The sequence below is a fragment of the Tamandua tetradactyla genome, chromosome 1 (assembly GCF_023851605.1).
Source record: "Tamandua tetradactyla isolate mTamTet1 chromosome 1, mTamTet1.pri, whole genome shotgun sequence".
Classification (NCBI taxonomy): Eukaryota; Metazoa; Chordata; class Mammalia; order Pilosa; family Myrmecophagidae; genus Tamandua; species Tamandua tetradactyla.
Window position 1 is genome coordinate 119246259 of NC_135327.1, and position 27419 is coordinate 119273677.

The window sequence follows — 27419 nt, forward strand, 5'->3', positions numbered from 1 at the left end:
TCGTGGTGGGCTGAGAGGAGTCAATGAGGTTATGTGGGTAAAGGGTCTAGTGATTTGATGGGCAAGTAGGGCGTTTTGACTGGGCAGTGAGGAACTGACGGTCTATATAAGTGGCGTGAAGGGGTCTCCCTTTCACAAGCTTTCAATATCTGCTTTGCTGAGAAATGGACTGGCTATGGCCTTTGTGTCAGCTCAGGTGGGAAGAGTCCTTCTTACCACTGAAGCTGGCTGGCACTGAGCAGGAAAGATGGGCGCATCTGGGCGAGGTGGTGAATCCTCAGCAACAACCAGAAGCCAAGCCGCCACTGTGCTTTTGCCCAGGGTCAAAGAAAATTCCCCAGCCTTTATCTTTTTTTTGAAATTGAGAGGTGAGGAAATAGATTTTTTTTTTTTTTGTAAGCTGTATGGTGGGGTCACATTTCATTCTTTTTCCATGTGAGTGCCGCCTTATTGCAGCACCACTGTTTGTTTTTTGGGAAGTGCATGGACCGGGAATCGAACCCAGATCTTCCTCATGGTACGTGAGAATTCTACCACTGAACTACCCTTGCACCCCCGGAAATAGGTTTTTTAAAACTTTTAGAAAAAATTATGGGTTCACAGAAAATCACAAAGGTGGTTTTCTAGACGTCCTGTATATCCTTTCCCCAGTTCCTTCCATTGGTTAGAGCTTACATAACTATGATGTTGAAACAGAAAATTTACATTGGTTTGAAGTGAGTGTTTGGTTTTATGTCACTTTTTATCACACGTAGATTCAGGTGCCCAATCACTATCGTCAAGATACAGAACTAAAGATTTTAAATTACCTGTTTTTCCCTTTCTAGAGGCAACATTTTCTTACTATAAAACTTCATTTTACTATGATCTTTTATTTGATTTTATTATTTGTATTTCAACTTTCACAAGTGGAGGTAGGTAGGAGTGAAAGCTAGTTTGATATCACACTCAAGGGTTTTTATTGGATTTTGAAAATTTCTTATTTGGTTACAATGTGCTTTCTCTTTCCTCTTTGTAAAACTGGACAGCATATGTAAATTTGGGGGAATTAATTTGCCTCTTAATTTTGTTCTTTTCCTCTCTCATCAGTTATGATTGCATTGGCAGAAATGTATGTGTTTTACAAAAGGCAAAATGTGCCGGAGAAAGAATGGTAAAACAGATCCCATTTAACAAGTCATAAACAAACTTACAACAGTAAGTGTGACATGAATAAATTGCTTTTGCAAGAAAATTCAGACTTGATATCATTACTAAGAGACAGCCAAAAGGCTTAACTATAGTTCAAATGGTGGTAGTGACTGGCACCACTGGGTTTGAAATGACCTCATGATGGTATCATAATGACTTTTCTTATTAAAACACACACACACGCACACACACGCACACACACACCAAAGGAAACCTTGGAATCTCATCATGGTTGTCATGGAAGGAAAAATTAAAATGATGATGTGACTGTTTTTATACTATATTCTTTGCCATGTTCTCCTGTGGTCTTTACTACAAATATGCCAAGATTTGAGAGACTAATTCTTATAATTTCAGTATAGCTATGGCTTTTAAGTTGATATATGACATAATGATGACATTCATAGGTTAAACTGCTGAACTTATAAGATGTCCAGACCTATGCACAGCATTAGCCAACAATTTCATCTTTAAAATGATTTCTTTATGTTCTAGTTTGTTCTAGTTTGCTAGCTGCTGGAATGCAATATACCAGGGACGGAATGGCTTTTAAAAGGGGAATTTAATAAGTTGCTAGTTTACAGTTCTAAGGCCGAGAAAATGTCCCAATTAAAACAAGTCTGTAGAAATGTCCAATCTAGGGCATCCATGGGAAAGACCTTGGTTCAACAAGGCCGATGAAGTTCAGAGTTTCTCTCTCAAGTAGAAGGGCACATGGCGAACACAGTCCGAGTTTCTCTCTCATCTGGAAAGGCACATGGTGAATAGGGTCAGGGCTCCTCTCTCATCTGGAACGGCACACAGCGAGCACAGCGTCATCTGCCAGCTTTCTCTCCTGGCTTATTGTTTCATGAAGCTCCCCAGGAGGCATTTTCCTTCTTCATCTCCAAAGGTAGTTGCCTGGTGGACTCTGCTTCATGGTGCTACAGCATTCTCTGCTCTCTGAATCTCTCACTCTCCAAAATGTTTCCTCTTTTATAGGACTTCAGAAACTAATCAAGACCCACCCAAATGGGTGGAGACATGTCGTCACCTAATCCAGTTTAACAACCACTCTTGATTAAATCACATCACCAGGGAGATGACCTAATTACAGTTTCAAACATACAATACTGAATAGGGATTGGAAGAAACGGCTGCCTTTACAAAATGGGGTTAGGATTAACACATGGCTTTTCTAGGGTACTTACATCCTTTCAAACCAGCTCAGAACTAGAGATCAAAGTTTCCCTGAAATAAAGAGGCTGGGTGGGCATGCACCTGCACGCACTACCTCAGCAAGGAGGCTGCCTACGGCGTACCCCTTGGCAGTAATCAGCAGCATCTCTCAGAGAGTAGTTCATAAGGTAGGATGGTCTACTAACCTGCTCTGTGGCAAGAGTGTCATTTTGAAGGCCACACCAAGACGCTATTGTTTTTATCACAGATATGCCACTTGTTTACTTATATCCTTTCCTACCATGCTCCCCTGTCCTTCAGGGATCATTTTCTTCGTCCTAAAGGTCTTCTCTTAAACGTTTCTTTAGAAAAGAGAGCTTGTATTTTGTCGGAAATATGTTAATTTCACATTGGAAAATGTATCACTGGCTATACGACTTTAGGCTGACAGTTATTTTCTCTTAGCATTTTGAAGATATTATCCAATCTTCTGATGGTCTCAATCAAATTTTCATTCCTGTTAAGTTTTCTGTGCCCCCTCTAATCCCTTTTAGGAACTTCTCTCTGTCTTTGGCAACCTGCAGTTTCCTTGTGTACCTAGTGACTTTTTCTTTTTTCTTAATATTATTTGAATTTCTTTTGGAATGTGAATCTAAGTTTGTGTTTTCCTCATTCTGCAAAATTCTTGCCGCGATTTGAATCTTGTCCTTCCCCAAGTCTATTTTCTCACTTAAGTGATGTGATTAGACCTTTGTTAGCCATCCTTACTCTGTCAACCATGTTCACTGAGTTTCTCCTCGTTGTTTACTCAGCTGTTAGAGTTTAATATACTTAGTCTATTGAGTTTCTAATCTGATTTTGTTGGTTCATTTTCTATTTCGCCTGGTCATTTTTCATATTCTTTTGGTCCTAGCTTTACTTAGACTCTATTTTATTTCTTTAAGCATGTTAAACATACCTATATATAGTTTCTAATCTGTATGTAATGATTTCTAGTCCTATAGTCTTTATGGGTCTAATGTAGTTACTTGTTTTTTTCTTTCATTATGTTGGCTCTCGCTCATGGTGGTTTATTTCCTCATTTAATTTGATGTTTTTTTCCTGAGTGCACTTACTTTGGAATTTTGGCTGTGGGAAGTTTTTTGAGGTTCAAGTTTAAAGTGTTTCCCTTTAGCTATCATTTATTTTTGCTTCTGAAAGTCATCTGGGGTTTTCAGATCACTGAATCACTGAATTTTTTAAAATCCATCCCTAAACCCATGTAAAGGTTGGCTTCTCTTGAATTCAAAGAGAGACATTTCCCCAAACTCCTCTGCCTAGAACCAAATCTGAGAGAGCTAAACATTTCTTTCCTTTTTCCCTCTGCCGAGTGTTTTGTTTGTTAGTTCATTAGTTAGTTAATTAAATTTAATATTTTTTATCTTTTCACTGAAAGGGTCACTGTTGGAGGTCCTGGACTGATGCGGCAGTCTCTGAACCAAACTTTCTGCCTTGGGTAGGCCCTAAACTTAGCTTCAGTTCCCTGAACAGATGCAGCCCATTTAAGGCCCAACCTCTAGGCCATCAGGAAATGGTAGAGGCCCCCAGAGCAGCTGTGGGTGACGGCACAGTGTTTATTCTCTGTAGCTATCCTGTCTCATGGTTGGTGGCTCAGTTGCTTGCTGGCTCCGTTATCATTCAAAATATTAAATATTGTATCCTGCATTTCTAATTGTTTTGAACAAGAAATGTTTTTATGATAGCATTTTTGCCATATGAAAAACATAATTCAGAATATCATTTAAAGGCTTAAAGAAAATTGCTAGAAGAATTAAGGATTATATTATAGCTAAGTAAATTGAATGGTGGAATGAAGGGAAGAGAGGTGGAAGGAAGTGGAACTATATTTAATCTATTTATCATTTCTTGTGGGAAGTCAAAAGAATGCCTTAAAAATGTAATTGAAAATATGTAAAATTTATAAAGGTAAATATTGGAAAACTTTAAAAAGATTATAAACCTTTCAAATTATTAGAAGGACAATACATGTACAATAACAAAGCAGAGCAAACACAGACCATTTATAGGAGTATAAAAGACAAACCTGGCAATCAACATTAGAAAATATATGCATACACACAAAAGAAAGCAAACATAGACAATATAGTAAAATATATATATAAAGGGGGGAACTAAAAGTAGAAATTAAAGTAAGATGGTAGAATATAAACAAACCTATAAGAAAGGTAAGTGTTATGAACTCACCCATGAAATTACTTTTAGATTGAATCAAATAAAATTCAACTATATTCTAGACATAGAGATGCTTATAAAATGAAGTATATCAGAATGGTTGAAAAATAAAAGGAGAGAAAAGTTGTGTCATGCATATGAAAACAGGCAATCATGCAGGGACTAAGTTGTCAGGCAAAATTGAATCACAGCAAAGAAACATAAATAAGACAAATAAAAAAAAAACATAATGGGTCAAGATGGCGGCTTAACAACGTGCGCATTTTAGTTCGTCCTCCAGAACAACTACTAAATAACCAGAAACAGTACAGAACAGCTCCTGGGGCCATGTCAGTGACCAGACACACAGCGTACCCCAGTCTGGACCAGCTGGACCGGCTGCGAGCACCCCCCAGAACCGTGAGTTCCCAAAGCTGCGGCGGCCAGCGCCCCTCCCCCACAGGCCACTTCCCAGAGGGGAAAGGAAAGGACTTTACCAGCAGCAGGGACTGGGTACAATCAAACGCCAATTGGGGAACTAATTAACAAATTCTGACTACTAAAAATAGGGCCCCAGCTTAGGTGAACCTGATCAAAGTGGAGGTTGCTCATTTTTGCCCCGGCGCTAAGGGGGCAGGACTAACAGAAAAAGGGGGGAAAAAAAAAGAAGGAAACAGAGGTTTTTGTGGCTATGTATCTACAAAGGCTTGACTGCCTCTGGATACAGCAGCAGGACTCTTCAGGCTGCAACTGCCCCAGGCATAGGCAGAAGTGAGCTCTTTTGGGGGCTTATCTGGAGCCTGTGCCTTCCCCAGGGGAGGGGTGAAGCCCTACCCAGGTGGAATCCCTCCATGAAGGAATTGAGACACCAGGGGTTGGTAATTTGAAGCCATTAAAACCAGCCTACAACCTCTCCTCTGTCTCCACCATGCCCCCAGCAGGGAGAGTCTGCCAAAGTTAAAGGTACCACATCATCTTATGCTGGTGGGACCTGCAGTCAGACAAGCGCCACATATTGGGCAGGATAAGAAAAACAGAGTCCAGAGACTTCACAGGAGAGTCTTTCAACCTGCTGGGTCTCACCCTCAGGGAAAACTGACACAGGTGACTCTATCCTCCTGATAGGAGGCCAATTTGGTCTGGGAAAATCTGGCTGGGGTCTATAATATCTAAGTAGACCCTCCTAAGTGTGGGGAGGGGAAAGGCACCACACAAGCAGGGAAAGAATCAAGAAAACAAGAACTGAAAAATTCTCCTCTGTTAAACGAAACTTAAGCTAAAGGTCCAGATAAAGCTGAACGGAATGTCAAAGAACAAATAGACAACAAATTCATCCAGCAAGAAAACCCTAGATAAAAGAAGTGAAAGCAATCTCCAGAATAAATTAAGTAAGGTAATTAAATGCCTAGACGCCAGCAAAAAATAGAAAATCACACTAGGAAAATTGAAGATATGGCCCAGTCAAAGGAACAGACCAACAATTCAAATGGCATACAGGAGCTGAAACAATTCAGAATGTACGAACAGACATGGAAAAACTCATCAAAAACCAAATCAATGAATTGAGGGAGGATATAAAGAAGGCAAGGAAAGAACAAAAAGAAGAAACTGAAAGTCTGAAAAAACAAATCACAGAACTTATGGGAATGAAAGACACAGTAGAAGAGATGAAAAAAACAATGCAAACCTACCATGGTAGATTTCGAGAGACAGAACATAGGATTTCTGAACTGGAGGACGGAACATCTGAAATCCGACAAGAAACAGAAACTATAGGAAAAAAAATGGAAAAATATGAGCAGGGACTCATGGAATTGAAAGACAATATGAAGCACATGAATATACATGTTGTGGGTGTCCCAGAAGGAGAAGAGAAGGGAAAAGGAGGAGAAAAACTAATGGAAGAAATTATCACTGAAAATTTCCCAACTCTTATGAAAGACTTAAAATTACAGATCCAAGAAGTGCAGCGTACCCCAAAGAGAACAGATCCAAATAGACGTACTCCAAGACATTTAATAATCAGAATGTCAGAGGTCAAAGAGAAAGAGAAGATCTTGAAAGCAGCAAGAGAAAAGCAATCCATCACATACAAGGGAAGCCCAATAAGACTATGCGCAGATCTCTCAGCAGAAACCATGGAGGCAAGAAGACAGTGGGATAATATATTTAAATTATTAAAAGAGAAAAACTGCCAACCAAGAATTCTATATCCAGCAAAAAATTGTCCTTCAAAAATGAGGGAGAAATTAAAACATTTTCAGACAAAAAATCACTGAGAGAATTTGTGACCAAGAGACCAGCTCTGCAAGAAATACTAAAGGAAATACTAGAGACAGATACGAAGACAGAAGGGAGAGGTGTGGAGAAGAGTGTAGAAAGGAAGACTGTGAGTAAAGGTAAAAAGAAGGAAAATTAGATATGACATATAAAATCCAGAAGGCAAAATAGTAGAAGAAAGTACTACCCATGCAGTAATAACACTGAATGTTAATGGATTAAACTCTCCAATCAAAAGACATAGTCTGGCAGAATGGATTAAAAAACAGGACCCATCTATATGCTGTCTCTACTCAAAGGACATGAGGCCAAGGACACAAATGGACATTTACACACCAATGTTTATAGCAGCATTATTAACAATTACCAAGAGATGGAAACAGCCAAAATGTCCATCAACAAACAGTTGGCTAAACAAACTGTGACATTTACATAAGATGGAATATTATGCAGCTGTAAGACAGAATGAAGTTATGAAGTGTGTAACAACATGAATGGACCTTAAGGACATTATGCTGAGTGTGATTAGCCAGAAACAAAAGGACAAATACTGTATGGTCTCACTGATATGAACTGACATTAGTGAATAAATTTGGAATATTTCCTTGCTGACAGAGACCATCAGGAAATAGAAATAGGGTAAGATATTGGGTAATTGGAGCTGAAGGGATACAGACTGTGCAACAGACTGAATATAAAAACTCAGAAGTGGACAGCACAATATTACCTAACTGTAATACAATTATGTTAAAACACTGAATGAAGCTGCACATGAGAATGATAGAGGGAGGAAGGCCGAGGCATAAATGAAATCACAAAGAAAGATAGACGATAAAGATTGAGATGGTGTAATCTAGGAATGCCTAGAGTGTATAATGATAGTGACTAAATGTACAAATTTTAAAAATGTTTTTGCATGAGGAAGAACAAAACAATGTCATTACTGCAGTGTGCTGAAAAGAGATAGTACTTAATATTTAAAAATTTCAACTAATGTGTGAGACTAAAGCAAAAAATGTTTATTTGGTACAAATCTATACTTTGACTACTGCATCTTGTAATATAACTTATATAGATAGTTGATTGAACACCTTAAGTACATGGAACTTTGTATAGGACATGAGATTTTGTTGGTTTGTCCAGGTGATGCCCTGATGAATCCCAGAGTGATTTGATCAGTGAGTGGAAAAATATTTGCAAAGTCCCCTTCAGGGAATGGTGAGAACGGGGGAAAACTCAACTTCCCCAAGATGAAATTTTTTTTTTATTAATTAAAAAAAATTAACTAACAACATTTAGAAATCATTCCATTCTACATATGCAATCAGTAATTCTTAATATCATCACATAGATGTATGATCATCATTTCTTAGTACATTTGCATCAATTTAGGAAAAGAACTGGCAAAACAACAGAAAAAGATATAGAATGATAATATAGAGAAAAAATAAAAATAATAATAAAAATAAAAAATATATATAAAAAGACAAAAAAGGAAAAAGAAAAAAAAACAAAAAACACAAACAAACAAACAAAAAACTATAGCTCAGATGCAGCTTCATTCAGTGTTTTAGCAAAATCACATTACAATTAGGTAGTATTGTGCTGTCCATTTTTGAGTTTTTGTATCTAGTCCTGTTGCACAGTCTGTATCCCTTCAGCTCCAATTACCCATTATCTTACCCTGTTTCTAACTCCTGCTGGTCTCTGTTACCAATGACATATTCCAAGTTTATTCTCGAATGTTGGTTCACATCAGTGGGACCATACAGTATTTGTCTTTCAGTTTTTGGCTAGACTCACTCAGCATAATGTTCTCTAGGTCCATCCATGTTATTACATGCTTCATAAGTTTATCCTGTCTTAAAGCTGCATAATATTCCATCGTATGTATATACCACAGTTTGTTTAGCCACTCGTCTGTTGATGGATATTTTGGCTGTTTCCATCTCCTTGCAATTGTAAATAATGCTGCTATAAACATTGGTGTGCAAATGTCCATTTGTGTCTTTGCCCTTAAGCCCTCTGAGTAGATACCTAGCAATGGTATTGCTGGGTCGTATGGCAATTCTATATTCAGTTTTTTGAGGAACTGCCAAACTGCCTTCCACAGTGGTTGCACCATTTGACATTCCCACCAACAGTGGATAAGTGTGCCTCCTTCTCCACATCCTCTCCAGCACTTGTCATTTTCTGTTTTGTTGATAATGGCCATTCTGGTGGGTGTGAGATGATATCTCATTGTGGTTTTGATTTGCATTTCTCTAATGGCCAGGGACATTGAGCATCTCTTCATGTGCCTTTTGGCCATTTGTATTTCCTCTTCTGAGAGGTGTCTGTTCAAGTCTTTTTCCCATTTTGTAATTGGGTTGGCTGTCTTTTTGTTGTTGAGTTGAACAATCTCTTTATAAATTCTGGATACTAGACCTTTATCTGATATGTCGTTTCCAAATATTGTCTCCCATTGTGTAGGCTGTCTTTCTACTTTCTTGATGAAGTTCTTTGATGCACAAAAGTGTTTAATTTTGAGGAGCTCCCATTTCTTTCTTTCTTTCTTTCTTCAATGCTCTTGCTTTAGGTTTAAGGTCCATAAAACCGCCTCCAATTGTAAGTTTCATAAGATATCTCCCTACATTTTCCTCTAACTGTTTTATGGTCTTAGACCTAATGTTTAGATCTTTGATCCATTTTGAGTTAACTTTTGTATAGGGTGTGAGATACGGGTCCTCTTTCATTCTTTTGCATATGGATATCCAGTTCTGTAGGCACCATTTATTGAAGAGACTGTTCTGTCCCAGGTGAGTTGGCTTGACTGCCTTATCAAAGATCAAATGTCCATAGATGAGAGGGTCTATATCTGAGCACTCTATTCGATTCCATTGGTCGATATATCTATCTTTATGCCAATACCATGCTGTTTTGACCACTGTGGCTTCATAATATGCCTTAAAGTCCGGCAGCATGAGACCTCCAGCTTCGTTTTTTTTCCTCAAGATACTTTTAGCAATTCGGGGCACCCTGCCCTTCCAGATAAATTTGCCTACTGGTTTTTCTATTTCTGAAAAATAAGTTGTTGGGATTTTGATTGGTATTGCATTGAATCTGTAAATCAATTTAGGTAGGATTGACATCTTAACTATATTTAGTCTTCCAATCCATGAACACAGTATGCCCTTCCATCTATTTAGGTCTTCTGTGATTTCTTTTAACAGTTTTTTGTAGTTTTCTTTGTATAGGTTTTTTGTCTCTTTAGTTAAATTTATTCCTAAGTATTTTATTCTTTTAGTTGCAATTGTAAATGGAATTCGTTTTTTGATTTCCCCATCAGCTTGTTCATTGCTAGTGTATAGAAATGCTACAGATTTTTGAATGTTGATCTTGTAACCTGCTACTTTGCTGTACTCATTTATTAGCTCTAGTAGTTTTGTTGTGGATTTTTCCGGGTTTTCGATGTATAGTATCATATCATCTGCAAACAGTGATAGTTTTACTTCTTCCTTTCCAATTTTGATGCCTTGTATTTCTTTTTCTTGTCTAATTGCTCTGGCTAGAACCTCCAACACAATGTTGAATAATAGTGGTGATAGTGGACATCCTTGTCTTGTTCCTGATCTTAGGGGGAAAGTTTTCAATTTTTCCCCATTGAGGATGATATTAGCTGTGGGTTTTTCATATATTCCCTCTATCATTTTAAGGAAGTTCCCTTGTATTCCTATCTTTTGAAGTGTTTTCAGCAGGAAAGGATGTTGAATCTTGTCAAATGCCTTCTCTGCATCAATCGAGATGATCATGTGATTTTTCTGCTTTGATTTGTTGATATGGTGTATTACATTAATTGATTTTCTTATGTTGAACCATCCTTGCATACCTGGGATGAATCCTACTTGGTCATGATGTATAATTCTTTTAATGTGTTGTTGGATTCGATTTGCTAGAATTTTGTTGAGGATTTTTGCATCTATATTCATTAGAGAGATTGGTCTGTAGTTTTCTTTTTTTGTAATATCTTTGCCTGGTTTTGGTATGAGGGTGATGTTGGCTTCATAGAATGAATTAGGTAGTTTTCCCTCCACTTTGATTTTTTTGAAGAGTTTGAGGAGAGTTGTTACTAATTCTTTCTGGAATGTTTGATAGAATTCACATGTGAAGCCGTCTGGTCCTGGACTTTTCTTTTTAGGAAGCTTTTGAATGACTGATTCAATTTCTTTACTTGTGATTGGTTTGTTGAGGTCATCTATTTCTTCTTGAGTCAAAGTTGGTTGTTCATGCCTTTCCAGGAACCTGTCCATTTCATCTAAATTGTTGTATTTATTAGCATAAAGTTACTCATAGTATCCTGTTATTACCTCCTTTATTTCTGTGAGGTCAGTAGTTATGGCTCCTCTTCCATTTCTGATCTTATTTATTTGCGTCCTCTCTCTTCTTCTTTTTGTCAATCTTGCTAAGGGCCCATCAATCTTATTGATTTTCTCATAGAACCAACTTCTGGCCTTATTGATTTTCTCTATTGTTTTCATGTTTTCAATTTCATTTATTTCTGCTCTAATCCTTGTTATTTCTTTCCTTTTGCTTGCTTGCTTTGGGGTTAGCTTGCTGTTCTTTCTCCAGTTCTTCCAAGTGGACAGTTAATTCCTGAATTTTTGCCTTTTCTTTTTTTCTGATATAGGTATTTAGGGCAATAAATTTCCCTCTTAGCACTGCCTTTGATGTGTCCCATAGGTTTTGATATGTTGTGTTTTCATTTTCATTCACCTCGAGATATCTACTAATTTCTCTTGCAATTTCTTCGTTGACCCACTCGTTGTTTAAGAGTGTGTTGTTGAGTCTCCATGTATTTGTGAATTTACTGGCACTCCGCCTATTATTGATTTCAAACTTCATTCCTTTATGATCCGAGAAATTGTTGTGTATGATTTCAATCTTTTTAAATTTTTTAAGACTTGCTTTGTGACCCAGCATATGGTCTATCTTTGAGAATGATCCATGAGCACTTGAGAAAAAGGTGTATCCTGCTGTTGTGGGATGTAATGTCCTATAAATGTCTGTTAAGTCTAGCTCATTTATTGTAATATTCAAATTCTCTATTTCTTTATTGATCCTCTGTCTAGATGTTCTGTCCATTGATGAGAGTGGTGAATTGAAGTCTCCAACTATTATGGTATATGTGTCTATTTCCCTTTTCAGTGATTGTAGTGTATTCCTCACGTATTTTGGGGCATTCTGGTTCGGTGCATAAATATTTATGATTGTTATGTCTTCTTGTTTAATTGTTCCTTTTATTAGTAGATAATGTCCTTCTTTGTCTCTTTTAACTGTTTTACATTTGAAGTCTAATTTGTTGGATATTAGTATAGCTACTCCTGCTCTTTTCTGGTTGTTATTTGCATGAAATATCTTTTCCCAACCTTTCACTTTCAACCTATGTTTATCTTTGGGTCTAAGATGTGTTTCCTGTAGACAGCATATAGAAGGATCCTGTTTTTTTAATCCATTCTGCCAGTCTATGTCTTTTGATTGGGGAATTCAGTCCATTAACATTTAGTGTTATTACTGTTTGGATAATATTTTCCTCTACCATTTTGCCTTTTGTATTATATATATCATATCTGATTTTCCTTCTTTCTACACTCTTCTCCATACCTCTCTCTTCTGTCTTTTCGTATCTGACTCTAGTGCTCCCTTTAGTATTTCTTGCAGAGCTGGTCTCTTGGTCACAAATTCTCTCAGTGACTTTTTGCCTGAAAATGTTTTAATTTCTTCCTCATTTTGAAGGACAGTTTTGCTGGATATAGAAGTCTTGGTTGGCAGTTTTTCTCTTTTAGCAATTTAAATATATCATCCCACTGTCTTCTAGATTCCATGGTTTCTGCTGAGAAATCTACACATAGTCTTATTGGGTTTCCTTTGTATGTGATGGATTGTTTTTCTCTTGCTGCTTTCAAGATCCTCTCTTTCTCTTTGACCTCTGACATTCTAACTAGTAAGTGTCTTGAAGAACGCCTATTTGGGTCTATTCTCTTTGGGGTGTGCTGCACTTCTTGGATCTGTAATTTTAGGTCTTTTATAAGAGTTGGGAAATTTTCAGTGATAATTTCTTCCATTAGGTTTTCTCCTCCTTTCCCCTTCTCTTCTCCTTCTGGGACACCCACAACACATATATTTGTGCGCTTCATATTATCATTCAGTTCCCTGATCCCCTGCTCAAATTTTTCCATTCTTTTCCCTATAGTTTCTGTTTCTTTTTGGAATTCAGATGTTCCATCCTCCAGTTCACTAATTCTAGCCTCTGTCTCTTTAAATCTACCATTGTAGGTATCCATTGCTTTTTCCATCTTTTCTACTTTGTCCTTCAATCCCATAAGTTCTGTGATTTGTTTTTTCACACTTTCTATTTCTTCTTTTTGTTCAGCCCATGTCTTCTTCATGTCCTCCCTTAATTTATTGATTTGGTTTTTGAAGAGGTTTTCTATTTCTGTTCATATATTCATAATTAGTTGTCTCAGCTCCTGTATCTCATTTGAACTATTGGTTTCTTCCTTTGACTGGGCCATATCTTCAATTTTCCTGGCGTGATCCATTATTTTTTGCTGGCACCTGGGCATTTAATCAGATTTTCCTGGGTGTGGGACCCAGCAGGTTGAAAGATTTTCCTGTGAAATCTCTGGGCTCTGTTTTTCTTATCCTGCCCAGTATGTGGCGCTTGTCTGTCTGCGGGTCCCACCAGTAAAAGATGCTGTGGCTCCTTTAACTTTGGAAGACTCTCACTGTGGGGAAGGGTCGCCAGCCGAAGCGGCTTGGGGGAGTTCCAATTCAAATCTCCCAGCCAGCCCGGGAATCTGCATGTGGGGGGGGGACACTGGCCACCGCGGCTTGGGGGAGTGCCGATCCAAATCTCCCAGCCAGCCCGGGAAGTAGCGAGGGGTGCCAGCCACCGCGGCTTGGGGGAGTGCCGATCCAAATCTTCCAGTCGGCCCGGGAAACCATGCGTGGCGGGGGGCGCTGGCCACCACGGCTTGGGGGAGTGCCAATCCAAAGTTCCCAGCCGGACCAGGAAGCCACATGTGTGGAAGGGACCCTGGTGGCCGGCCTCCGCAGCTTGGGGGACCTCTGATCCAAATCTCCCAGCCGGCCCGGGAGGCTGCACGTGGGGGGGGGGGGGCACCGGCTGCCGTGGCTTGAGGGGACCGCCTGTCCAAATCTCCCAGCCGGCCCAGGAAGGAGGGAGGGAGGGACTCCAGCCGCCAGCCGCCACGGCCCGGGGAAGCACGCGCCCCTCGGGAATCTCACCGCAGCGGATTCTCCCAGCCAGTTCAGCCGTTCCAGAATGGGGTACGCTGTCTTTTTGGTCTCTGTCATGGTTCTGGGAGCTGTCCTGTACCGTTTCTGTTTCTTTAGTAGCTGTTCTGGAGGAGGAACTAAGACCCGTACGTCTTACTAAGCTGCCATCTTCTCTGGAAGTCCCAAGTTGAATTCTTGATATTCTCACAAGCAGTGTGGACAACCAAAGCTATAGGCTGAGCCCCCAGTCTTGGGGTTTGTTCATATGAAACTTAATCCCACAGGGGATAGGTCAAGCCTACTTAAAATTAAGCCTAAGAGTCACCCCCCAAAGAACCTCTTTTGTTGCTCAGATGTGGCCTCTCTCTCCAGCCAACATAGCAAGCAGAATCACCACCCTCCCCCTGTCTACATGGGACATGACTACCAGAGGTGTGGATCTTCCTGGCAGCGTGGGACAGAAATCCCAGAATGAGCTGAGATTCAGCATCAAGGGATTGAGAAAAACTCTAGAATGAGCTGAGACCCAGCATCAAGGGATTGAGAAAACCTTCTCAACCAAAAGGGGGAAGAGTGAAATGAGACAAAGTGTCAATGGCTGAGAGATTCCAAACAGAGTCAAGAGGTTATTCTGGAGGTTATTCTTATGCATTAAGTAGATATCACCTTGTTATCCAAGATGTAATGGAGAGGCTGGAGGGAATTGCCTGAAAATGTAGAGCTGTATTCCAGTAGCCATGTTTCTTGATGATGATTGTATAATGATATAGCTTTCACAATGTGACTGTGTGATTGTGAAAACCTTGTGTCTGATGCTCCTTTTATCTACCTTGTCAACAGATGAGAGGAACATATGGAATAAAAATAAATAATAGGGGGAACAAATGTTAAAATAGAGTTAGTTTGAAATGCTAGTGATCAATGAAAGGGATCAGTAAGGGGTATGGCATGTAAAATTTTTTTTTTCTGTTTGTTATATTTTCCTGCTGTCTTTTTATTTCTTTTTCTGAATTGATGCTAATGATCTGGGAAATGATCATGATGATAAATATGCAAGCATGTGATGATATTGTGAATTGCTGAGTGTATGTGTTGGGAATGTTTGTGTTTCTTGTAATTTTTTTAATTAATAAAAAATTCAAAAAAAATGAAGACAGTGTCTAATGACAATGCTGTAATCCGCAAGAAGGTAAAAAAAAATTATGTACTTAAATAGCATAATATAAAGATTCATCAAGCAAAACTATAACAGATATTAGAATAAATCTGTGCAACAATATAAATGTTCATTTGTCTTCTCCACCCATAAATATTGAGGTAGCCCAAAATAAGGAAAGTTACAAAATATGAAAATAACAAAATTAACAGAGTAGGTCTAACTGATATATGCTGAACTCCATGCATAAATAGACTTTCTTTTCAAGCACACATCGAATTTTTTTAGACTGACCATCTATTAGACCATGAAAATCTTAATACATTCCCAAACAAATGAAAGTTTTGTTTTAATTCATGATGAAATGAATATGTAGTTAACACTTAGCTAGTAGTAAGGAATTGATTAGTAGTTAATTGTTAATACAAGGGATTTTGGTCACCAATAAAATAAGTCTAAGAAAATTAGAATAAAGAAAATGTGAAGTTACTAAATAATACACAACCAACAAAAATACCCCCCAAAAAGAGTAGAACTAGTAATTTCAAGAAATTATCATTTAAAGACATTAATTGTATAGAGAAACCACTGACATAATTTTCTAAAGGATGAGAAATAAAGTATAAATATCTGAATAGAGACATTTGGTTGAGGATCTTGGAGCAAATATTGAGGGAATTAGGAATTAAAGTGTGCCTTTGCTCAGCATTATACATATGGATTTGAAAAACTTAAATGGATCATTTTCCTAGGAAACTTAAATTCCCTAAAATGGCTTCAAAAGGTATAGAAAATGTAAATACACCATTTCAGAGTAATTATAAAAGTTATCCAAAAGTTGCAAGTGTCAGGCCTAGAAGATATTATATGAGTCTACCAAAACTTTTAAGGGACAGAAATTGCCAATGATATTGAAATGTTTCTAGAGCAGAGGCACAAGAAAACTTATGTTTTTCATATGCATTCACCATAATAATCAAACTGCAATCTGTTGGCATATTAAAAGAAAATTGTATATTGGTGTTTCTCATGAATATTGAGCCCCCAAATACAAAATGGTATATATTAGCACACAGAATCTAAAATTATGTTAAAGGAATACATCGTGACCAGAAAGGAAGGATAATTCACTATTAGGAAAATTATTTATATAATTTACATTTCTAATATTTCAGAAAAGAAAAATTGCATGAGTATGCCCATAAAAGCTATAAAGATATTGAAGTTTAAAATCTATTGTTGATTAAAAACTCCTGATAAAAATTAATAGTTATTTCTAATACTTGTCCATTATTTCTAAAATTTCTAATTTGGAACCAAAAGCCTGCATGTGCTTAATAGTAAAACCACTAGAAATATTTTCAGTAGGGAGAAGACAATAATTTCTACTATTACATTTATTGTTACTACTATTGTTTTGGAGGTTCTAGGTTTGCAATTAGAAAGGAGAAATAATTCAGTATAAAGGCTTGATGAGACATTATAGGCTTATCATTATTTACATACGTGATTGAACTGTACAGCTGAAAAACAGAAGAGAATCTGCAAAAAAAATTACAAACAATAAGTAAAATATCTGACTATAACATTAATACACACAAACCAGTTATTTTTATATGCACAAAGGGTAGTTATTTTAAAATATAAATTAAAAAATAACATTTGCCATGGGAACAAAATGTAAAATACAGGAGGAATAAGCTTCACAAGAAATGTTCAAGATCTATATAAAGGGAATTCAAAAGAATACAGAAAAAGGGGGTGCAAGGGTAGTTCAATGGTAGAATCCTCACCTTCCATGCAGGAGACCTGGGTTCGATTTCCGGTCCATACACTTCCCAAAAAACAAACGAACAAGCAAAACAAACAACAAAAATCAACAAATGGTGCTGCAATAACGGGATATTCACATGGCAAAAGCATGAAATGTGACTCTGCCATACAGCATAAAAAAAAAAGAGTACAGAAGAACACTAAAAATTAAACAAATAAAATGATGTACCATGTTCTTGAATAGGAAGCCTCAATATTGTAAAGGTGATAAATCTACCAAGACTGATCTATACACTTAATATTGTCTGACTGAAATTAATGCACAGAACTTTTAGAATAGACCATTTAGAAACAGAAGATTTATGAGCGCCGATTAGTTGTACAAGCATTAAAATAAAATGCTACAAATTTTTACTGATACTTATAAACAGAACATCAGGGAACAAATAAAGAGTTTAGATATGTATCAAAATTTACATGTAAGGTGGCTTGAAGAAGCATTTCAAATTCATGCAAAAATTATTTTTTCTATAACTGATGACCACTTACTTATCTACCCTTCTGGAAAATAATAAAAATTCCGACTCCAATCATTATACCAAAATGAAATAAAATAGGATCAGAGATTTAAACATTATGAAAGAAAATTGTAAAGAATACTAAGGAAATTATGTGAGAATTTTTGAAGTAATCTTGGCATGAAATAGTATTTCTAAACATGACACAAAACTTAGAAAGCATGAGATGATATTTTTTTCTACAGAAAAATTAAACATCTCTGCATAACCATAGAATACTATAAATAAAACCAATTACAAACTGGGAAGATTTGTAACGTACTTCAAATGATAACAGGGTAATTGTTTAATATGGTGAGATTTTTTAGGAATCAATTAGAAAAAAATCTAAAAACCAGTAAGAAATTGGAGAGAAAAGGCAGTTTATTGAAAAATAAATTCAAACAGATTTAATTAAATGGAAACATTCTCAGTCTTGTTATCACTGAAGAAGTGTTCATTAAAACAACAACACTATATAACTTAAATCCATCAAATTGGAATATATTAAAATAAGCATGCATGAATGATTGTACCTGCACTTGATATCTCTGTGGGGAATCATCATGAGAGGTTAATAATAGTTTCCCCTATAGAGGGCAACTAGGGGACAAGGTAGGATAAACAAGGACTTTTTACTGAGCGTTCTATTTTATTTATTTATTTATTTTTCAACATGGGCAGGCACCGGGAATCGAACCCGGGTCCTCGGGCATGGCAGGCAAGCACTCTTACCTGCTGAGCCACCATGGCCCACCCTCTATTTTAATTTTTAATCAAGGGTCTGTTACTTTTTTTTTTTTTTCATAGACAGACACCGGGAATCAAACCCTGGTCTCCCGCATGGCAGGCAAGAATTCTGCCACTGAGCCATCGTTGCACCACCCAAAAATGGAAACTTTTTTTTTTTAAGGGTGTATTACTTTTAAAGAATAAAATAAGTATTTTAAAAAAGAAATAGAAGCCAGGTATGAAGCAAGGTAAATTAAGCAAATTAACTAATGTAGCAGTTTTTAAGCAGCAGATATTTCATTCAAGCCCAAGGTATATGACTTTGAAAAGTGCATGAGTGTATTATTGACATGAATTTGCATTATTATTCCTAAGGTTTTAATGAACTAATCCAGCATGACAAGGACAGTGTATATGGGCTACTCTTGAGAAAGATCCATGTGAGAAGTTGATATTTTTACTCTTTGTTGCACTGCTTTCTCTTTTGATTTTACCCATACTAATAGAGATAGAAAGCAAGTTGTGACACCTTTATTTTTAACAAGCATCTCCAATAGCTCTGGGGTTTTTTTTAAGCCTCTCAGGTTTTCTTCATTGGTAAAATTAGATGTGTATGTGAGAATACATGTGTGTAATCATTAATCAAGCCTTAGACTATTAAATTGCAAAGTCTATATTGAGAATAAAAAACATTTTAGTGTCCTATTTGGCTTCAGTGAGTTACAGGTTTCTGAAGGAATTTATTGCAGAGCACCTTTGAATGGATTGGACTGGTAGAATTATTTTCTTCTTCCTCGCTTCTTTCTTTTTCTTCTTTTTTTTAAATCACAAAACCCACTCACTAACAATGTGCCTCACAGAGTATCAACCTTTAGACTATAAAGGCAGCATCGCGGGCATTACAATTTATGGGACAAGTACCTTCCAATCCTTCAACTTACAAGTAAAGGCTATAAAGCTATAGGGCACGAAGTACTGTACTCTTATAAATTCACTTTCCCCACCAAAAGCCAAAACTATTAGCCCACTTTGGGAGACTTTTAGTGTATGAAATGACATTTTAAAAAAATCAAATTCACCTTTGAGTAGAAAAGAAACTTTTAAAGAAAATAAAAGATCCTAGGATGATTGACTGAAACCCTAAAAGCCACTAAGTAAAACCTCCTGCTCTGATCAGGATTCCAGGGTTGTTTTCTAACCACAGAGGAGGTAAATTTTTGAGCCTTCATCTTCATTCTACCCTGATTTGTGAAATCGAAACCTTATATATAATGGGAAAACTTTTAGAATAACATAAATCATCAAAATTGACTCAAGATGAAATAGAAAATAACACACCAATAGCTCCTAAAAAGTTGCATTTATCACTGATTGTCTACCCCCAACTTTCCTATATACCCAAGAAAAGCATCCAGCCCAAACAGGTAGTTTTACTGAATTCTCTAGCTACAAATAAAAATAATCTCTATTTCATACAAGCTGTCTCAGAGAATAGAGAGGGAGGGAAATTGTTTCAATTATTTTATGAGGCCAGTGTATTCTTTATACCAGAACTTAAGGACAGCATAATGAAATAGAATCAGAGAAGAATCCCGCTTAAGCTTGTAAAGTGCCATAAAAAAATTGTGAGATTTTTGTTGGGTTTATTTTGCATTTATAGAACAATTTAGGTGGGTCTGTATGTGTCTATAGGGATGGTGTTGACACATTTTAATTTTTTCATCTCATTTTTTTCTCCTCTACTATTTTGGAAATTAAACATTCTATAACTAGAATAACAATCAATGTATCTATCCTCTTTGCTAACAGTACAAAAATCTTAGAATGCTTTATCTCTGATCATACTTTCTTTTATTATAAATGATAGTTGGCAAAATTTTAGTTTTTCTCCCATAAATTAAACATGATTATATGTAAGGTCATTATTTTTTTAGTTTTATAAGCATATTAGTGACATATTTGCTCAGGATATTTACATTTCAGATCTTCCTTTGGGACCATTTTATCTCTGCTTGAAGTGCATTCTTTAGGTTTTCCTTTACTGCCAAGTATTCTCTCAGTGACTGGGTGAAACTGTTTTAACTTCATTTTATTACAAGACAGTTTTACTGAGTATGCAAATTGCTGAATATGAAATAAGTTAATTTCTTTCAGCACATTTATGATACTCGCCTACCATGTCTGCTTCCATTATTGCTGTTGGGTCAGCTGCAAGTGCTGTTTTTGTAAGCAATCTACTTTTTACCTCTAGGCTGCCTGTATAGCTGTCTTTATTTTTAGTTTCCTGGTATTTGTATTTTGAAGTTTAGCTATGATGTATCTAGATGTGTACGTCATTTTATTTATCATATTTGGGCTTTTTTGGACTTCTTGTGTATAAGAAATGGTGTATTTTCATGGGATTAAAAAATTCATAGCCCATTAACTCTTTGAATTTTTTCTCCTCTCTTTCTGAAACTCCAATTCGATGTATGCTCAACATTCGTATTTTATTCTCTATGTCTCATACTGTCTCTTTCATGTTATCCAAATCTCTGAACTGTATTCTGTAATTTCTTTGGACCTGACTTCCAGATTGTTGATTCTCTCCTTAGCTATTTAATCTTTAATTCAGGTTTTAATAATGAATTTCTCATTTCTAGTCATTCTGTTTACTTCTTTTCCAAATCTTTTTGTTTGTTCTTTAAAGTATTGTATGCCTTGATCATATTTTCAAGATAGTTTTCAAAAATCTCTTTAATCATGTTAAATATAATTATATTCTGTTTCTGATAATATTAATATTTGAAGTATTTCTGCACCTAGTTCTTTTTCTGCTCGATTTAACCCCTTGGCTTGTTGATTTCTCATGAGTTTTGTAATACTTATCATAAGTGACTTATTTTCCTGTGAAATTTGGGAATTGTTAGAACTGGGGTTGAAATTCAGTTCTTCTGGAACAGATTTACATCTGCTTCTGATAAAACTACCTTAAATTTCATTTATTAGCTCTGCTTATTATTGTTTGTGGATTTGAGTGGTTTGCGGTTGTTTTGTTTGTTTGGGTAGTTTATAGTTGGATCATATACCTTATAAAATGAGTTCATAATAAAAATCAAACTAAAGGCACACTTGTGGCCAGGAATTCTCAAGGTAGAATATTTTTCCTTTTCCACTCCATGCCATAGTCAAGATAGGCATGTTTTTTTGTACTTTTTGTGTTCTGAGATTTTATTTGTCATGTTTCCTTGTACTGAGGGTGTGGCTTTTAAGGAAGAATCTTTTTTTTGAGATCTCCTATTATATCTCTTCCTGAGTACTAATCTCAGGCTTTTCCTTTCATCTCCTGCACCTATTGTACCTATCAAAGTGGAAGCTCAATGTGCTCAGAGGGTGTCAGAATCCCTCAGAGAAATGGCTTCTCTGTATAACTCCACCATCACCTTTGATCTTTCTATCCCACTCTTAGGGGTATTTGGAGCTATGACCAGTCTAACTTTTTTTTTATGTTGGAAGGGACTGTCAGTAATATGGGATAGGGAGATGGAACTAGGCGATGTTCTGGAGAGGTTAGGTTCTCTAAGTTTCAGGACTTATCTGGTCCAGGGACCCATCTGAATGTTGTAGGTTTCTGGGAAGTTATCCTAGTGCATGGAACCTTTCTAGAATCTTATATATATTGCCCTGGGTATTCTTTAGGATTGGTTGGAACAGTTTGGTTGGGTTTTAGCAAGTTATGGTGGGTGGCAGTGTCTAACTGAAGGTTGCATAACAGTGACCTCCAACAGTTCTTGACTCTCTTTGAAATCTCTCTGCCACTGATACTTTATTAGTTACACTTCTTTTCCCCCTTTCGGTCAAGATGGAATTGTAGATCCCATGGTGCCAGGGCCGGACTTATCCCTGGGAGTCATCTCTCATGCTGCCAGGGAGACTTTCACTCCTGGATGTCATGTGCCACATGGGGGTAGGGCAATTATTTTACTTACAGAGTTGGGCTTAGAAAGGGTGAGGCCACATCTGAACAACAAAAGAGGTCCTCCAGAAGTAACTCTTAGGCATACCTATAGGTAGGCTGAGCTTCTCCGCTACCAACATACACTTACCTCACAAGAGTAAGTTTCAAGATCAAGGGCTTGGCCTGTTGATTTTGGTGTCCCTAATGTTTGATACAGTTTCAGGAAGTTCCCTGGTGGTAAAGTTGAATAGTTCCATATTTTTTTCTCCCATCCCTCAAGGGACTTTGCCAAAACTTTTTGATTATCTGCTTAATATATTCTAGGATGTATCCAGGCATTACATTAAGCAATACAGGATTAAAGGCCCTCTTTCTTATTCTGTGTTCCCTGTGTTTCAGTTGTTCAAATGAGCTATCCAGGAGGGTTGAGTTAGATTGTGTGCTACAGAAAATTTAGGTTCCAGACAAAATAAACCTTTGTTCCTTTGATCTCAAAGAGTAAGGTGTGGTTCTGAAACATAGACAATGTCTTCCTTACCCCTGTGTTCTGAATTACCTTCATCCCAGCCTGATCAGCTTTGTTCTTATCTCTAAACACCAGGTTACACATATATAAAACAGCCTCTCAATATCCAGAAATAAAAATTCTCCTTTGGACTAAATGCATCTGCTATAAGGGTTTGCAATCTAGGCCCCTGTTTTCTTATAAGCAATTTTTAAAGGAGACCATACAATAATTGTTCTTTCATTTCTGGGTTATTTTGCCTCACCAAATGTCCCACAGGTTCATACACATCGTTGCATGCCTCATGACTTCGTTCCTTTTTGTAGCAGCCCAATATCTGATCATATGTATACACCATCATTCGCCAATCTACTTCTCAGTCAGTGCATCCTTCAGCCACCTCTATTTGTTAAGCATCATGTATAATGCCCAAAGTCCAGAGTCCACCAACATTCTCAATTCTAGATAATTTCATTGTTCCCAAGAGAAAGATAACACACCCTCACCAAATAGGAAATAAACACACCCTCACCAAATGGGAAATCTAAACTTCCCCTTAGCTTTGGTCCCTGCCCCCATTATTTACCCCTGCTGTTCCTGTGGTACTACTGATGTTTTTCTGTTTAACATAGCCCATAACGTGCAATGGCAGTTTTCCCCCTGGACCCTGGACTTAAACACTTTTTGTACATGAATCATACCTTTGAAGTAGTTCTTGGAAAAATTTATTTATATTGCTAGTGTTAATCAGTGGGACACATAGGTCTATCAACCCCTTTCAGTCATGTTCACCTTCAGTATGGTGATATTACTTATAGACTCACTAGAGACCGTGGTCATTTCCACCATGTTTTATTATAGCTTCTTATCCATGTCTCATCACTCCAATTAATTCTTGGAAGTTTCAATATCCAAATAGAAGGTCCTTCTGTAACCTGGACTCGCAGTTGTTTACTCTCATCTCTTCCATTGACCTTTTTTCTCAACCTCAGCCAATCATGCCCAGGGTGATATCTTAGTCTTTGTCATTATCCCAAACTGAAATTACTCCATAATCTTAATTTCAACAATTCTACTTTTCCCACCACCTCCTATCTTTCCAGCTCACTCCTAGTACTCAATTCTGATAACTCCTCCATTCCTCTAGGATCCACAAACTGTTGATCATACTACCTTTTCCCTGTTGCTCTTGACCATCTCCCAACCATGAGCTGTCTGTCTCCACACTCTTATCCCTAACAAGCTTATATTCCCATGGTACCTCATAAAAATCACCACTTTGCGTAAATCTTCAACTCTGTTGTCCATCTCTGGCTTTGACAAATATCAACCCTGGAAAATTTGGATTTTCTGTATATTTTCCATGTGCCCCGATGTAGCTAAAATCCACTAGACAAAAACAAATCCATACTGACCTGTCTCACTTTAAATTTTTGACCATTAACTTTAAGAAGGTTTTTTGTGCTGTCTGGCAATCATCTTACATTTTCCAAGTAAATTCAGTCTCCCATGCTCCTATATTACTATCTTACATTTCTTCCTTTAAACCTCACACCTATTTTACCTTTTCTCCTCAAACCTCCACCATATGCTTCCCCATCCCCACTCTCAGTAATGATCTTGCTTCCCATTCAATTGAGAAAACAGAAGTAATCAGAATAGACCTTCCAAATGCTCCCATTGTCACTTTAACCCACCTACTTTCCCCTAGACTGAACAGGCCACTTTCCTTCTTGTCATGAATGAATAGTCTGTTCTGGGCCATCCTTCCCTACAACTCTTCTTGCCTACTCAGGCTCATCTCTCCAATAATTTTTCCCTCTCCCCAGCATTGTCTTTTCCCCCTCATCTACTGCAATTTTTTTTCATACTTTGCCCCTCTTTTCAATGATCTATTTAGCAATCATAATGCTGTAAATGTAAATCAGAACATTTCACCCACTTGCTTATTACTTTCCAATGGCTTTCCTTCATACTTGGAATAAAATCCAAACTGCTTAAATTAGTTTGCACAGACCTCTGTGATGTGACTCCTGTCTATTTACTCTCATCTTCTACCACATTCCCTGTTGTTCACTATATTCCAGGCACAGTAGCCTCCCAAAGCTTACCAAACTTCTTCCTACCTGTGCCAGTTTGAAGATATTGTGATGTACTTCAGAAAAGACATGTTGTAATCCTCATTCAATATTGTGGGAGCAGCTGTTTCTTTTAATCCTGATTCAATAGCTTAGGGTGGAAACTCTTAATTAGTTATCGCCATGGAGATGTGACACATCCAATTGTGGGTGTGATCTTTTAATTAGATGGAGATGTGAGCCCACCTATTCCAGGTAGGTCCTGATTAATTTACTGGAGTCCTTCAAAAGAGGAAACATTTTGGCAAGAGCTCAGGGCATAGCAGATGCCCATGCTTGGAGAGCAGTTGCTTCAGGGTTGACAGAGCTGATATGAGACCCAGATGTTTGGAGATGCGGGCCCTGCAGACATCACCGTGTGTATCCCCATGAGATGCTGAGAAGGCCAGAGCCTACAGTTGTGTCCTGGAGGAGCCAAATTAAGTCCCACAGATGCAAAGTGAGGGATCTCCACAGGAACAGAGGCTGACAGCAACAGATCCCAGGAGCCAGGGACAAGAGGATGCCAGCAACGTGCTTTCCCACCTGACAGAGGTGTTCCAGACCCATAGGCCTTTCTTCAATTTAGTTTATCTCTACCTAAATGCCTTAGTTTGGTCATTTTTATAGGCTTAGAACTGTAAACTTCTAACTTATTAAATTCCCCTTGTAAAAGCCATCCCATTTCTGGTAGATTGCATTCTGGCAGCTTAACAAACTAATATACGACCCTATGACTTTTGCTCTAGATTTCTTTCTAACCTGATCTTTACCAAACTAGAATGTGTGTTCACTAAATATTCTTTACCTTAATATTTTCATGGGTGTCTCCCTCTTTTCATTCACATTTTGACTTAAAGTCATGTCCACAGAGAAATTTCCATGACCATCTAATCCAAAGGAGACAACCTCCAGCAATCACTCAGTTTTATTTCTGAGTATAGCACTTATCACTCAGTGTGATATTTTTCTTATTTCTTTATCAGTTTTCTATCTCTCTGCACTAAACTTTTAGCTCCGTGATAGTATGAGCTTTCTCCTCGCTATATACGAATATATTGCACTACAGTCTTGGCCCCTGGAACAGTAGTTTATATTACACATTCAATAAATATTTAATGAATGAATGAATAAATGAAGAATGAATGACCAGAAAGCCTTCTGATCTTTTTAAACAAATTCCAGTAAAGGTAAGTCAAACTTCTTATTAAGATGTATGTTCTATTGCCTTGTTTTAACAAATTAATGTGATTTTAATTTGTATTTATATATTCTAAAATCGTTACAACAAAGGAAAGATAGTTTTCTATAAAACTCTCTCAACTTCACTTTGACCAAATGAATTAAATGCAATCTATAGTAATTACAAGTAGTGGAATGAGCTGGATCTACAGGTGATCATTACCAAGACTAGAATGTGTGTTCACTAGTAGTGTATAACTTGGCCTTTCTTATTCCATGGTATAGATGTAAAAAGAACCAGCAGTAAATGTTCTATCCTTTTTAGTGAATAAGGATAATATAAACGTTCCAGTCGTAGTTAGAAGGATGGATTACTTTTCCTCCTAAGGCGCTAAGAACATGTAAATGGAACTTAAAATATTCAGACCACCACAGAGCTTTCTCCTTTTACCCGTGGGAAGCGAGTCTCCACATATTTGTCACCTCTCCATCTACAGCAGATCTTTAATGTTTCACATTTTATACTCCCTTCAGCTGAGTATGGAAATAGTTATTTAAATGGCTCCAAAGCTACTGTTAAGTGAAATACTTAAATGTGGAACAGATGTTAAGATGCTGGGGCAAAAATATATTATTTAGGGCAGCTGAGACACAGATAAAAGGGCAGGGGCCATCGACTGGTGGTGGAGGGCAGTGAGTAGAAGCAGAAGGTTGTAGGTAACCGAGGGTGTGGGAGACTCTGCCACTTTGTGAGCAGACAACGGATGCAGAGAAAAGAACATAGCCCTCTGTCTGTGTTTGCCCCGTAGTGCTTGCTGACGAGACGGGATGTCCATATGAGCAGGAGGAGTCTCCAGAGAAGTGGTTACCCAAATTCCTCCTCAGGGGTCGCAGCAGGGATCCAGTGAAGGCAAGTGGGCAAGACTTTAGCCATCTCTATTGGAACAATTCTTCAGATTTAATTCAAAACAATAAATACTTTGTTTTCTGGAACTTCACAAAGTTATTCCAAACAGCTTGAAGAATTGATGTAGAAAAATATCTAGAAAGTTTTCCATTTCTTTTTAAATGGGAGGGGTAGAATTTGCCCTCGACTTAGTAAGTTCTAAACTTGCAGTAAATAAAATAGCATGCACTGGTTTAGGATTAAACAGCTAGATTGACTTAATAAGGTGTACACAAACATTAAAAATATATTGGAATTTAGTATGTGATGGATTGTAATTTCAAATCAGATAGAAAATGACTAGTCAACATATAATATAAAGAGCCCTATTGTACAACTTCCAGATGGATTAATAATTCAAGTATAAAAAACAAAATCTTATAGATACTTGAATAA

At 37.2% G+C, this 27419-nt stretch overlaps 1 long non-coding RNA gene across 1 annotated transcript in view; it reads left to right on the top strand.

Moving 5' to 3' along the window:
- The window catches only part of LOC143686221 (uncharacterized), a 41045-nt gene extending 14005 nt beyond the window's left edge, over window positions 1-27040 (top strand). Inside the window, exon 3 of the long non-coding RNA XR_013176975.1 lies at window positions 26887-27040. This is a non-coding gene — a long non-coding RNA (uncharacterized LOC143686221). The remainder of the gene's footprint in view (window positions 1-26886) is intronic.
- Window positions 27041-27419: the final 379 nt, after the last annotated feature.